Source organism: Mytilus galloprovincialis, chromosome 6 (genome assembly GCF_965363235.1).
Source record: "Mytilus galloprovincialis chromosome 6, xbMytGall1.hap1.1, whole genome shotgun sequence".
NCBI lineage: Eukaryota > Metazoa > Mollusca > Bivalvia > Mytilida > Mytilidae > Mytilus > Mytilus galloprovincialis.
In genome coordinates, this window is record NC_134843.1 from 32,336,883 (window position 1) to 32,352,051 (window position 15,169).

The 15,169-nt window shown below is 33.1% G+C and overlaps 1 pseudogene; it reads left to right on the plus strand.

The window, feature by feature from the left end:
- The window catches only part of LOC143078569 (cell adhesion molecule DSCAM-like), a 61,838-nt pseudogene that overhangs the window by 19,296 nt on the left and 27,373 nt on the right, over positions 1–15,169 (plus strand).

A 15,169-nucleotide genomic window follows, 5' to 3' on the forward strand; every position in this document is an offset into this window, starting at 1 on the left:
CTTAGCCGTATTTGGCACAACTTTTTGGAATTTTGGATCCTCAATGCTCTTCAACTTTGTAATTGTTTGGCTTTATAAATATTTTGATATGAGCGTCACTGATGAGTCTTATGTAGACGAAACGCGCGTCTGGCGTACTAAATTATAATCCTGGTACCTTTGATAACTATTTACACCACTAGGTCGATGCCACTGCTGGTGGACGTTTCGTCCCCGAAGGTATCACCAGCCCAGTAGTCAACACTTCAGTGTTGACATGAATATCAATAATGTGGTCATTTTTTTTTATAAATTTCCTGTTAACAAAAGTTTATTTTTTTTCAAAAAACTAAGGATTTTCTTTTTCCAGGCATAGATTTCCTTAGCCGTATTTGGCACAACTTTATGAATTTTGGATCCTCAATGCTCTTCAACTTTGTAATTGTTTGGTTTTATAAATATTTTGATATGAGCGTCACTGATGAGTGTTATGTAGACGAAACGCGCGTCTGGCGTACTTAATTATAATCCTGGTACCTTTGATAACTATTTACACCACTGGGTCGATGCCACTGCTGGTGGACGTTTCGTCCCCGGGGTATCACCAGCCCAGTAGTCAACACTTCGGTGTTGACACGAATATCAATAATGTGGTCATTTTTTTTTATAAATTTCCTGTTAACAAAAGTTTAAATTTTTCGAAAAATTTAAAGATTTTCTTATTCAAGGCATAGATTTCCTTAGCCGTATTTGGCACAACTTTTGGGAATTTTGGATCCTCAATGTTCTTCAACTTTGTAATTGTTTGGCTTCATAAATATTTTGATATGAGCGTCACTGATGAGTCTGATGTAGACGAAACGCGCGTCAGTCGTACTAAATTATAATCCTGGTACCTTTGATAACTATAGACATATAGATGTCCAGGACAAGGGACAATGTAGGCATATAGATGTCCAGGGCAAGGGACAATGTAGACATATATATGTCCAGTGCAAGGGGAGATGTAGGCATAAGGAATCTGATGTTCAGTAGTTGTCGTTTGTTTATGTGGTTCATAAGTGTTTCTCGTTTTTTATATAGATTAGACAGTTGGTTTTCCCCTCTGAATGGTTTTACACTTGTTTTTCTGGGGGGCCTTCATAGCTTGTTGTTCGGTGTGAGCCAAGGCTCTGTGTTGAAGACCGTACCTTGACCTATAATGGTTTACTTTTATAATTGTGACTTGGTTTGGGAGTTGTCTAATGGGCACTCATACCAAATCTTCCTATATCTATCTAGATGTTCAGGGCAAGGGGCAATAGGTTAATAATGTTCAGTAAAAAAGGCAATATAGCCATATAGATGTTCAGTGCAAGGGGGAATATAGGCAAATAGATGCTCAGGGCAAGGGGCAATGTAGGCATTTAGATGTTCAGGGCAAGGGGAGATGTAGGCATATAGATGTTAAGGACAAGGGGCAATATAGGCATATAGTTGTTTTTTAAGCATGTGATATTTTGTTACAAAGCCAGAAATACTATATCTTTTTGGTATTATTTCCTTTCAAGCAAAATGTTGATTATTTAGAGATCTATAAGATATGTTTTGTAATATAATATAATGTATGGTACATAGTGCTTGTTAATGTAATAAGTAAACACCCACACTAAGTGCAGTGAACTAAAAGTTTTGTGGGTAAGTATAAATAAATATAGGTACTTTTGTTCTCAGGGGAAAGCATTTGAGATAAGATTATTTATTTACTCATTTTCAAATGAACACTGTTTAATATAGCTGTCTATGCACTTGACAATTTTTTTGTAAACTGCAAAACCTGAACAGTACTTTTCTAAGTGCCAGTTTTGGCATCATATTGAAGCTTTTATGAAAAATGTGTTCCTTAATTGTAAGATTTTTTGGATTGTTTTTCAGTGCCCCCTGCACTACCACAAGGGATTGTTGTTAGTAGAGGCAGTTGGAAGACCATCCGGGTCACATGGAAGGAACCAAAAGTCCCTGTGTCTGGCTATCGGATCTTTTACAGCCCGTGGGACTTTGAAAATTTAGACAGTTGGCAGTCTATTGACATTGGTCCTTACAGAGTTGCAGAAATTACAGGATTGGAGAAACAGTCATATGCCATCAGAGTGGCAGCAAAATCATTAGATGGAAGGTTAGGGAATGCTTCTGCTGTTGTTCTGGCAAGTGCACCTACATGTAAGTTAAAAAGTGGTTGTCATGACAAATTTAAAAAACAGAGATGTGTTAAGGTTAAATTTGACATTTAAATTATCTCAACAAAAGCAATACAAAATGTTTGATGCAACTTGTGGTTTAGATGACACAGTAGATGGCACAGCTGAAAGTAGTGGACAAGATTTTAGTCCGTTTCAAAATTGAAAAAAAATATGTTCTATTTTGTATTTTCCTGATGATTATATGAATTCAGTCGAATGGGGTCGGGTATTCTATTAAGATAAAAACTTGTGACGTCTAAGAACTCACACTTTCAACTGGATTTTCGAAATCGTTTTATGAATTTGGGATGTATGGCGGGCTGTTGTGCGACTGCCAACAGTGTCCGTTCATTAACATGAAAACGCCTTGACGGAATCTATTTTCAAATTTAGAAATGTTGTTTTCTGGTATATCTTTTATCTTTTATTTTTTATGTTTTTACTCTTTGCATTTCCCCATTAAAATAGAAATGTTTAAACAAGGAAGAATTGATAATACAGAATAATACAGATTATTTAATTGATTGATGCTGAATATCGTTGCTAGAAGTAAAAGAAATTCCTGATTAAACAATTTCAAAGTAAAACATATATTCTTTGAATTATGAAAAAAAGATGAAATTTTGAATGCCGCCTTATCCTGTAAAATCATAACATGTTTTATAAGACGAACGTATTTAGATGTTGATACAATCTATAATAGGTTACACTACCACACTGACATATAACTTGAAACATAATCGATACATAAATCTTAAATGGAAACTATAAAGAACCAACACGTGCTATGAACAGAATAGAGGAACACAAAACATTTGAAAAAACAACAGTAAACAAGCCACACTTGCTCAGACCAAAACAGAACTACTAAAAAAAAAGGGTCAACAAAAACAATTGTTCAGACCAGAGAGAACAATTAAACATTTTACAAACAACGCATGCTCAGTAAAAATCCCAATAAAAACATTTAAAACAGCAGTAAACAAACAAAACTTTGTTTCAACCAGACAAAAATTCAATAAAAACAAGTATAAACAAAATGGTAATCATAGAATACTTTACTCAAAATATAACGAAACTTGCTCACAACGAAACAAACCAATAACAGTTAACACTTTTGACTTGGTCAAACCAACAAGAATAGTAAAAGAACGCAAAAGAACAGTAAACAAACAACAGTCGATTATAAATATAATGCTGTATGATCTATAGATCTGGTGTCAATTTTTCACAACCTGTAATTTTCATTTTTTTTTTTAGAAAACAAGTTAATTAAAACTACATTTTTGACAACATAAAAGAACATCTTATGTAAATACCCCTACACAATTCTAAACAAGATTTCGTCAACTACATCGGATACAAAAAACAACTGTACACACATGCTAATACTAAAATGTATATAAAAAAGAGCCAAAAAGTAATCAAACTTTACTTACATATACAACAGTCAACATGAAGTGTAAACTTTTCATTGAACACAATGGATACTCAAACAGCACTTGCCCAGATCATTAGTACACAAATAATATAAAACGTGTAGTGTCAACCTTTCATATAACACAATAGATACACAAACAGCACTTGCCCAGATCATTAATACACAAATAATATAAAACGTGTAGTGTAAACCTTTCATATAACACAATAGATACACAAACAGCACTTGCCCAGATCATTGGTACACAAATAATATAAAACGTGTAGTGTCAACCTTTCATTTAAAACAATAGATACACAAACAGCACTTGCCCAGATCAATGATACACAAAGAATATAAAACGTGTAGTGTCAACCTTTCACATAACACAATAGATACACAAACAGCACTTGTCCAGATCATTAGTACACAAATAATATAAAACGTGTAGTGTCAACCTTTTATATAAAACAATAGATACTCAAACAGCACTTGTCCAGATAATTGGTACACAAATATATAACACGTGTAGTGGCAACCTTTCATATAACACAGTAGATACACAAACAGCACTTGCTCAGATCATTGGTACACAAATAAAATAAAACGTGTAGTGTCAACCTTTCATATAGCACAATATATACACAAACAGCACTTGCCCAGGTCATTGGTACACAAATGATATAAAACGTGTAGTGTCAACCTTTCATATAACACAATAGATAGACAAACAGTACTTGCCCAGATCATTGGTACACAAATAATATAAAACGTGTAGTGTCAACCTTTCATAGACCACAATAGACACTCAAACAGCACTTGCCAATATCATTCATACACACATAACATACAACATGTAGTGTCAACCTTTCATAGAACACAATAGACACACAAACAGCACTTGCTCAGATCATCGGCAAACAAATAATATACAACCTGTAGTTTCAACCTTTAGTAGAACACAATAGATACACAAACAGCACTTGCTCAGATCATTGGTACACAATAGATACACAAACAGCACTTGCCCAGATCATTGGTACACAAATAATATAAAACGTGTATTGCAACCTTTCATATAACAGAATAGATACAAAAACAGCACTTGTCCATATCATTGGTACACACATAACACACAACATGTAGTGTCAACCTTTCATAGAACACAATAGACGCTCAAGCAGCACTTGCTCAATTCATTGGTAAACTAAAAGAAGTACATGTAGCGGCTTTAACAAATTAAAAACAAATTAACTCAATTACAGAAAATTAAGATCTTTTCACGGCTACTGATTAATAAGTCCATATCAGTTTGAAAACAAATAAAAATGTCAGATCAGAAAGATTCATTCGTTAAAGTTTGTCTGCACTGAAACTATAATGTCCTACTATGAAAATAAATATTAAAATGTTCGCACTGGTCTTGTTGTTATTTTTTATACTAATTGATATGTACACATATGCACTGCGAAGTACTTAATGCACTACTAACGGTTGTGAGGATTATTATGCCTCTTAATAAATCAACCATTTATTTCAACACAAAATCCTTTAAATGCGACGGTTCTTTTCTTATTCACTTCGAATAGCGTGGTTCCATTTGTTCAGTCATATTTGACGGTTTCTCGATTTGCAGTTGTTCGGTCTCAGGAGTACTTATCGGTATAGTTATTTCTGGCTCAAACAAATCACTGTCATTGTCACATTTTTCTTCATTTTCGTTGTTTGTGCAATCGAAGTTTCGTACTCTGATGTGGTCAATATGTCTCCGAATGACACGTCCATCTTGCAATTTAATATGAAATGAAAGTGGTCCTGATTGTTTTATAACTTCTCCTGGAATCCATTTAATCTGAGAACCAATTGCGAAATTTCGGGCAAATACTCCCTGTCCTACATTAATTTGTCTGTTCACAGATTTCTTATCATGATAGTATTTTTGTTTTTGTTGTCTCTCCTGAAATCGCTTTTCGATATTAGGAAAAACTAAATCTAGACGTGACTTGAGTTTCCTTTTCATCAACAATTCTGACGGTGCCAATCCTGTCGTTGTTTGTGGCGTTATACGGTAGTTGTAAAGAAAACGGTTCAATTTTTCCTGGACAGTTCCTTCTTTGATTTTCTTCATACCTTCTTTGAAACTCTGAACTGCTCGTTCAGCACAACCATTACTGGCTGGATGCCACGGCACGGAAGTGCGATGTTCAATTCCATTTGATTTCACATAATCGGCGAATTCCTTACTAGTAAATGCGACTCCATTATCACTAATAATGAGATCACATAATCCATGTGTTGCAAACGTTTGCTGAAGTTTTGCAATCGTATCTTCGGATGTTGTTGAATTCATGACGTGTATGTCTATCCATTTTGAATACGCATCAACCATGATTAGAAATGATTTGTTCATGAAAGTCCTGCAAAGTCTATGTGTATTCTTGACCACGGATGGCTCGGATATTCCCATGGATGTAACGGTGCTTCTGCTGGTAATTTGCGGTTTTCCTGACAACTGTAACAATTAACAACAGTTAATTACAAGTCATTGTCAATTCCCGGCCACATATATAGCTTCTTCCTAGACTTTTCATTGTAGTAATCCCTGGATGTCCTAGGTGTAATTCATTTAACATGGCTTCACGTACTGGTTGTGGTATAATTACCCTTCCTCCCAATATGCATCCGTCCTGAATACACAGTTCATTTTTTCTACTTTAATACGGTCTTATGTCTTCACTTGGACATTTTGACGGCCATCCATTCAAAATGTATCTAAGCACCATAGACAGTATTGTGTCCATGCGTGTCCACTTTTGAATTTGTTTATCATCAACTGGCGTAGTGGCTAAATGTTCCATTAATAATATAGTATCACCTGGCGTTGGTGTCTTTTCAATGTTTGTTTTCAGCGGTAGTCTACTAAGTTCATCCGAATTACCATTTAGACTCCCTTCTTTGTATACAATCGTGTACTCATATGCAGCTAACGTCAGTGCCCACCTTTGAATTCGAGATGCGGCCATTGTAGGTATAGGTTTATCTTCTCTGAGCGGTTTGTGATCGGTTATGATTGTAACGGGGTGTCCATACAAATATTGATGAAATTTCTTGATACCAAATATTATGGCCAGACTCTCCTTCTTAAGAACGGAATAATTCTTCTCTGCTGATGTAAGTGTTCGAGATGTATAAGCTATTGGTTTGTCACTGTCGTTGTCCATTTTATGCGAAAGTAAGGTGCCTAATCCATACGGAGATGCATCACATGCTAAGATTAATTTCTTTTTCGGATCGAAATGTACAAGTACTGATGCGGATTTTAACAGCTGTTTTGACTTTATGAACGCTTTTTCCTGTTCTTTTGCACAACTCTATTTTGTGTCTTTCTGTAGAAGTACATGTAGCGGCTTTAACAAGTGAGAGAAATTCGCTAAGAATCTATTGTAATAGTTCAGCATTCCAAGATAAGCTTTCAGTTCTGTCACGTTTGTCGGACTTGGTGCTTTATCGATCGCCTCAACTTTACTCTCCACTGGATAGATTCCGTGTTTGTTTATTTTAAATCCCAAATAAACAACTTCTTCGGCCATGAACACACACTTCGGTTTCTTTAACCGAATTCCGATTCTCTGAAACCCAGACAAAACCTCAGAAAGAGTATTTATATGTTCCTCCCTTGTTTTACCCGTTATCAGTATATCATCTACCAAAACATTGGCGATACCTTGAACAACATTTTCAAGTGTTCTTTGGAAAATACCTGGACTGGACGCTACACCATACGGAAGTCTATTGTATCTGAATAAACCCTTATTCGTGTTTATAGTCACATACCTCTTACTGTCCTCATCAAGTTCAATTTGTTGATATGCTTGGTTTAAATCCAATTTAGTATGATTTTGTCCTCCTCCAAGCGTTGCGTATAAATCCTCAGTTTTAGGAATCGGATAATTATCCAACTTTGAAACGGCATTAACGGTTACCCTGTAGTCACCACAACTTCTAATAGATCCGTTCTCCTTAACTACAGGTACTATCGGAGCGGCCCAGTCGGAAAAGTCAACTTGCTGAATCTGGCCCTCCTTCTCAAGACGTTCAAGTTCCATCTCCACTTTATCCTTCAACGCATAGGGCGAGCCTTGAAATATTTCGGTACGGCACTCTCATCGACATAAATCTTGGCTTTCATGCCTTTTACAGTTCCAAATTCATCTTTGAAAACCTCCTTATTTGCTTCCAAGATCACATTTAAATCACTCGATTGATTATCACTTCCAACGACAGAGAAAATATCCTTCCAATCCAGTTAGAGTTTGTTCAACCAATCTCGGCCAAGTAAATTCGGACCTTTACGCTTCACTATCAGTAATGGCAATTTTGCTTTTTCTTGTAGTTGACATTGACGATTGCACGTCCTATTACAGGAATCTGCTCTCCCATGTATGTTCAGAGTTTAGCACTTGTCGGTTCGATTCTGAATTTCGACTTGTATTCCTTGTAAGTATCCTCGCTCATGATAGAAACTGACGCTCCGGTATCTATTTCCATGGCTATTTTACATTCATTTACATTGAATTGCACTTTGTATGCCTCATTAGGTTTATTTCCAAAATGAAAAACTGAGTAAACTTCATTTTCACTTTCATTTTCGCTACTTTCATCCTGCTCCATGAAATGAGCACGTGGTTTAAAAAGGGATTTAAACTCTCTGTGATTTTCACTTAAATTCCCATCGACAGATTTGTTACGGCATTTCTTTGCGATATGTCCTTTCATTTTACAACTGTGGCATTTTACATCCATAAACCTGCATTCAGCGGCTAAGTGATTTCCTCCACACCGGTAACAATCTCCTTGTTTTGAATTCCCAGAGTTGTTTCTTGTATATGGTTTTGAAACTTTGTTAGTTTTTTTTCTGAAATGCTGCATTTGGCCCACTCGCTTGGATGTCCTGTGCATTCTTCTCTGCAGTCTCCATAGCGCTAGCAATTTCCAATGCCTTTTCAAATTTAAAATTCGGCTCTGCTAGCAGCCTCCTCTGTATGCGGTCACTCTTTATCCCGACGACTAACCTGTCACGTAACATCGCGTTTAACGTGTCACCATAATTACAGTGTTCTGTCAGAGTGCTGCAATGAATGTCCTCACTGACTCATCGCTGTGTCTTGTTCTACTGTTAAGTTTAAATCTCTGAATGATTTCTGATGGTACAGGATCTCGGTGGTCTTTCACTAGTTTTGTGAAATCGGCCAGTGATTTCTTTTCTGGTTTGGCTGGTGCTTATAATAAATCCCTTATTAATTTATAGGTATTCTTCCCGCATACACTTAAGAAAATATCCCTTTTCTGGTCTTCTTCGTCTATCTCATTAGCATTAAAATAACGTTCTATACCTTCTACATATTGTGTCCAATCTTCGGATTCATCAAAAGAGTCTAATTTCCCGTACGTCGGCATTGTCACTTGTAGAAATTCACATCTATTTTAATATCCAGTTTTTTTCCTCGTCGCCAAAATGTGTAATATATTTGCTATGTAATAACTCAATCCAGTTTCTATAACTAATTTATAAACAAGTACATCGTTTGATGGTCAGACTACAGAATGCCAACATGTGTATAAGAACTTCAATTTATCTATTTAATTAAATGTTTATTTAAGAATGTGCAGACATGTGAGAGTTGCTGATCTGTCAATTACAATAACTAACAGAAGATACAGTAATAAAGTGAGGTAAACTTTATAACACTGTGTAGTCCAATCTTTCGTAGAAAACACTAGATACGCAAACAGCACTTGCTCAGATCCTTGGTACACAAAGAATATACAACGTGTTGCATCAACCTTTAGTGGAACAATATAGATACACAAACAGCACTTGCTCAGATCCTTGGTACACAAATAATATACAACGTGTAGCATCAACCTTTCAGAGAACACAATAGATACTCAAACCTTTCATTCTAATTTTTTTTTATCTTTTTACAAAGCCCGAATTTGCTTTCACTTCCTCATGGTGGTACCAAACACCTGGACAGGAATTAATTTGGCTCGTTTAATGATCATTAAATTTTTACAAAATATTAACTTTGACCCTTTGACAAACATATTGTATTTTTTTTAAAACTTGGATATATAGCAGTTTGACAAACACTAATTTTGATCATTGAGAAGCTTAATATTTCCTAAACAATAGAACGTTTTCAAAACGTTCAGCTGATTTTACAGAGTAATCTCCCTGTAATGTTATGAACTACCTTATTTATGATGAATCTGCTATTTACCGTTAGTCATCATCATACAGCAGAATGTGTTTGTACTGGTTTTTATTAAAATGGCAGTCTTTAATATTTTCAAACGAAAATGGTTGTTGGTCCCTTTTTCTTTCAAAACATAAACCAAATATTCGATTTTTTTTATAAAATTTACACAAAAAGAATATTTACAAATATGTTTGATGTGATAATTACTTTATTTTTCAGATTCGTCCCCAAGTTGGAAACCGAACTCCAGACCAGCACAACGTGATTCCATTGTAACCAAGAATGAAGGAAATGACGTTAAATTAACTTGTGGTGTGATTGGCATCCCTAAACCATCCATTATATGGTATAGAGATGGAATATTGTTTGATGATAAGAAAAGATCAAAGGTATTATTTAAATAAAAACAAATTCAGATGAAACATTTATAATTGCGTATTGTTATTTTTAACTGTTTCCCCAAATTGATCGCCCTGAAGATCATAAAACCATTTCATTGATCACTGTATTTTTAATGATCATTCTGTTAAAAAACAAATTCCTGACTATTTTGATAAAACGAAACTATGTGTTTAATTATAGCAAAGTGTGGAAAGATGTTAATATATTTTTTTTTCTTTTTTTACAACATAAATAAATATTTATTTCTAATATTGGCTTGTTACAATATCATTCAGTAGTCCAAGCTCCTCCCGATGTTTCCTGTTACAATCCACTAATCACTCAGGGTAGTGATTAGTTGTAAAACACATATTACATTTTTCACACCATATACATGTATATATTAAATACTATCACTTAATCACTTAATATGACTATTCATATTTTTTCTAATAGTTGCTAAAACATTACTTTTAATTTTCAAACATACTCTTCTATTGAACTCATTGAGAAAAATTGAGAAAACGTTGACATTTGTTGTCTTTTGATCAGATATGTAGTAGGCTTTGTAAATTGAAAAACCCACAATTGTTTAAGTCAAAATATTCTTCTTCAGAAGTTTTATATCCAAATACTAAGTGTCGTAGTTTTATCTTAAAAGTTATTTTACTGTTCTTTAAAACTTCATTTATTTTATTCCAAAAAAGTTTTAAATACGGACACAGTATAAACAAGTGATCATATTAATCTTCTTCTTGTGTACAAAAATTACAAGAACTATTGTTTACAATTTTCCACATGCATTAAAGTTTCATTGTAGGTAGAATATGTTGTAGTAATTTCCATCTAAAAATTCTAAGTTTATTTTCTTTTAAATATCTGAATAAAAATGTATATAGATAGTTTTGATATAACACATCATCTATATCAAATATACGCAGCAATTTTTTGGGTCCAATAGCTGGTTCAAATTTTTTTATTTATTAGAGACTTATATAAAAGTTTATTTGTTAATGCTTCTAATTTAATAGGTAAACCATCTAATATAAATTGGTTTCTTTTTATATTAACAATACTTTTTATAGAATTTTCCGATTTTAAAATTGCTACCCAGTCTTTTGGTATAGATTTCTTTACTAAGTTAATTTCAGCTATCCAATTTGATTTATTTTTTAGTTAATTTTAAATGATTTCTTGAGAAATACAGCCTTTTTCATCTATAATATCATTTACATAAATAAGATCGCTTTTGTCTTTTTTATAAAATATAGCTTTATTTTCAAGTTTAGTAAATGTATTGTTCCATAATATTTGTTTTCTTATATCTGTAAATGTTTCTGTTTTTTTTTTGTTAGACCCCCACCAGTTAATTTTCAACATTTAATAATATCTTTATAAAAATCTGGGATATTTTTAATGCTTTCGTCTGTCTTATACCCACTGTTTGTTTGAAACACTAACCAGTTTGACCCAAAATTATACAAATAGTGTTGAGGTATAATTGTCCACCCTCCTTCACAATCATTTACTAGTCTTATTACCCACATAGCTTTTAAAGCAGTGAAATAACTTCTGATATCTATCATATCCAATCCCCCCTTTTCATATTAACCAATAATTGAATTTCTTTTTACTTTATCTGGTTTATTATCCCAAACAAATTTAAAACAACGTTTTACTATTTCTTTAAAAAAATTCTCTGGAACTCTGCAAGCAGATCCAACAAAAGTAAAAATAGGCAAAATTAATGTTTCAATTATCAAACATTTTTCCAAAAATAGTAAGATTTCTTTTTTGCCAAGAACAAAATAATTTTTTCACCTTTTCCTTCTACTTTCTCAATTTAGTTTTTCACATTCTCTACAATGCCCAAAGTAAATGCCAAGAGTTTTTACTGGTCCATTGCTCCAGTTGATTCCCTCAATTTTGTCTTTACAAGATTTAAGCTTTCCTACCCATAATCCCTCTGTTTTGTTTCTGTTTTATTTCAGTCCTGAATAAGAACCAAAAATTTCAATTTCATTTATAGCTTCTTGAACATCATATTTAGAACAACAAAATAAAGTAGTATCATCTGCCAGTTGCGAAATTTTTATAGTATGGTTTTTGCAATCTAATTTGACTCTGATACCTTTAAAATCAGTATTACTTCTTAATCTTGAAGCCATAATTTCCACAGATAAAAGAAATAATAACGCAGATACAGGACATCCTTGACGTATACCCATTGTGTTTTTAAAGACCTCAGATATCCAACCATTATTCATTACACATGTTTGAATATCGCTATATAAAGTCTAAATCCATCTTATAAAAGATTCTTTCAATACAAAATGTTTTAAAACTGAAAACATAAAATTCCATTTTAGATTGTCAAACGCTTTAGAAAAATCAACAAAGACTATAGCCACCTCAATTTTGTATAAATCAGTAAAATCAATAATATCTTGTATCCGTCTAAGATTAAAACCAATAAATCTATTTTTAACATATCCAGTCTGATCTTCTTTAATAAATTTTGGTAAGATTTTTTCAATCGTTGTGCTAGAGCGTACGATAGAATTTTCATGTCAATATTTAAAAGAGAAATAGGACGGTAATTATCTAGTGACAATGGATCACCTTTTTTTTTAAATAAAAGCGTTAATACACTTGTACGCTGTGAATATGTACCCGGATTATAATTTAGTACGCCAGACGCGTGAATAAGTGTTTGATCTTTATATCCAATATTAAGAATGTTTACTACAATGAACTTTAAGTTATCCGAAAATTTTCTATAAAATTCAACTGGTTAAACCGTCTAATCCAGGGGATTTATTAAGTTTCATCTTATAAATATCATCTGAGCATTCTTCTACTGTAATATCCCAATCGCAGAGTAATTTATCATTTTTATCCATTTCTTTATCGAGTTTTGTCTCAAATATATATTTGTCGCTGAATGTTTAATCAGGGATTTGCGTCGAGTATAACTTTTTATAGTATTCTCTAATACTACAAAGTATATCACTTTGATTCGTTAAAATCTCACCATTTTCCCCTTTTTATTTTATTGATTGACCTTTTTACCTGTCTCTGTTTTTCTAAACCTAAAAAGTACGAGTTATTTTTTCCCCCAAATTCACGAATTCAACCCATTTCTCTCGTGATCTTATTTGAGCCTCTTTAGCGTTTTGTTCATAAATTTTGGCAATATTATTTTAAAGTTCTTCAATATCTTTATCTAAAACGTTATTCCCAGATTCTTGTTCATCTCTAATTTTCAATTTTATTATTTCTAATTTTTTATCAAGAGTTCGTAAGTTTTCTATTGTAAATTTTGCTTTAGATTTACAATAAGCTATAGTTGCCTCCCTTACCTTTATTTTAAATATATTCCATGCTAAACCAAGTTTTTTTAAATTACGATTACCCTTAAAGCAGCTTTCCATTTCTTTATTAACTAATTGTATGTAGTCATTATCTTCTAATGTAGAATTATTTATTTTCCAGTACCCCTTCCCTTTTCTGATGCACCAATTCTAAACTTCATAAAAACACTTTGATGATCCGTAGAATCAATAACTGCAGGTTTAATTTTAATTCTTTTAATTTTTTTCGTGAAAGACATTTAATGTAAATTCTAGTTCAGAATCTTTGATAAAATCGCTTAATTTTCAAAACGCGGAACAAATCCGAACAAAAAAATATGTCTGTCAAAATGGTTTAACTCCCTCAACATAACTGTGAAATAAGATAAAGAAAATATGCAGTACTTTATGAAAAAACACAAAAGGCGCAATGCATGTCTAAGAAATTAATTACAAATAACACGTTTTTTGTAACTATAATGGTCATATTTGAGTTTATCATGATATATTTGAAATTTAATCTTTGGTGTATCTGATAGTACAGTAAAATTATATTATGTTTTCCCCTTATAAGCATTAACTTGTATATGAAAACCTTGAATTTGTTGAATTGCCATCAAACTTGATCGTGAAAGATCAGGCAACGCATTATTTTTATCGTGAAAGATAATGCGTGACCAGACTTAATACTAGTAATCAGAAATCAGTATTTCTTTTACCATTGATAAACCTGCAACTGGTTGAAGCCTGTAACTATTTTGATAAGGATGAACATTAAAGCTATTGTTTTTTTTTATTCAACACTTTACCTCGAAAGTTAAAAAAAAACAACAACTAAAAACATGTCGAAATAAGTGTGAAAGATTCAGCTCTAAGAATCGGTCAAGTGCAATTCAGAAAGACCGACACTATTTATCCAATAATATGGATATGCAACGTTTAAACCAAAATGATATCCATCAAACAAAAAATTACAGCAAAACACCATCTTTCATGAGTAATTTGAGATTGAACGATAACCAACATTTTGTGCAACAGTACTTTCTTAAGTTCTTGTTACACAACGCAGATGTGGATTGATTTAACCATATACTACAGACTATAGAATACCAGATCTCAAATGCTGCAATGTCTCGTCTTCTTTACATATGATAGTATATTTGTTAAACGTCTATAATATCAAGGGTTTTCCTAGAAGTGTCAAATGCGCTTAAGATTGTCAATGGTTCATAAAAAGAGTTCAAGGTCAGATGAACCATGCCATACAGATCTCTACAAATATCCCGTACACCAAATAAATGTGTTCCGATTCTTACAGTGCCTTAGAAACTGACAAATGTAAAAAGTATGATTGGCCAATTAATTCGGAACATAAGGTCAAAAGTATATGAACGTTGACCGACAGCCAGACTTAAACATCTTACTATAATTCAATATATCAAATACAATTGACGCCATCATGGTCATATATGAAACATGCAGACAGACATGTACACCATACACGAATTACATTGGCGCTATAGCATATAGGTGTATATCCAAAAGGCTAAACAA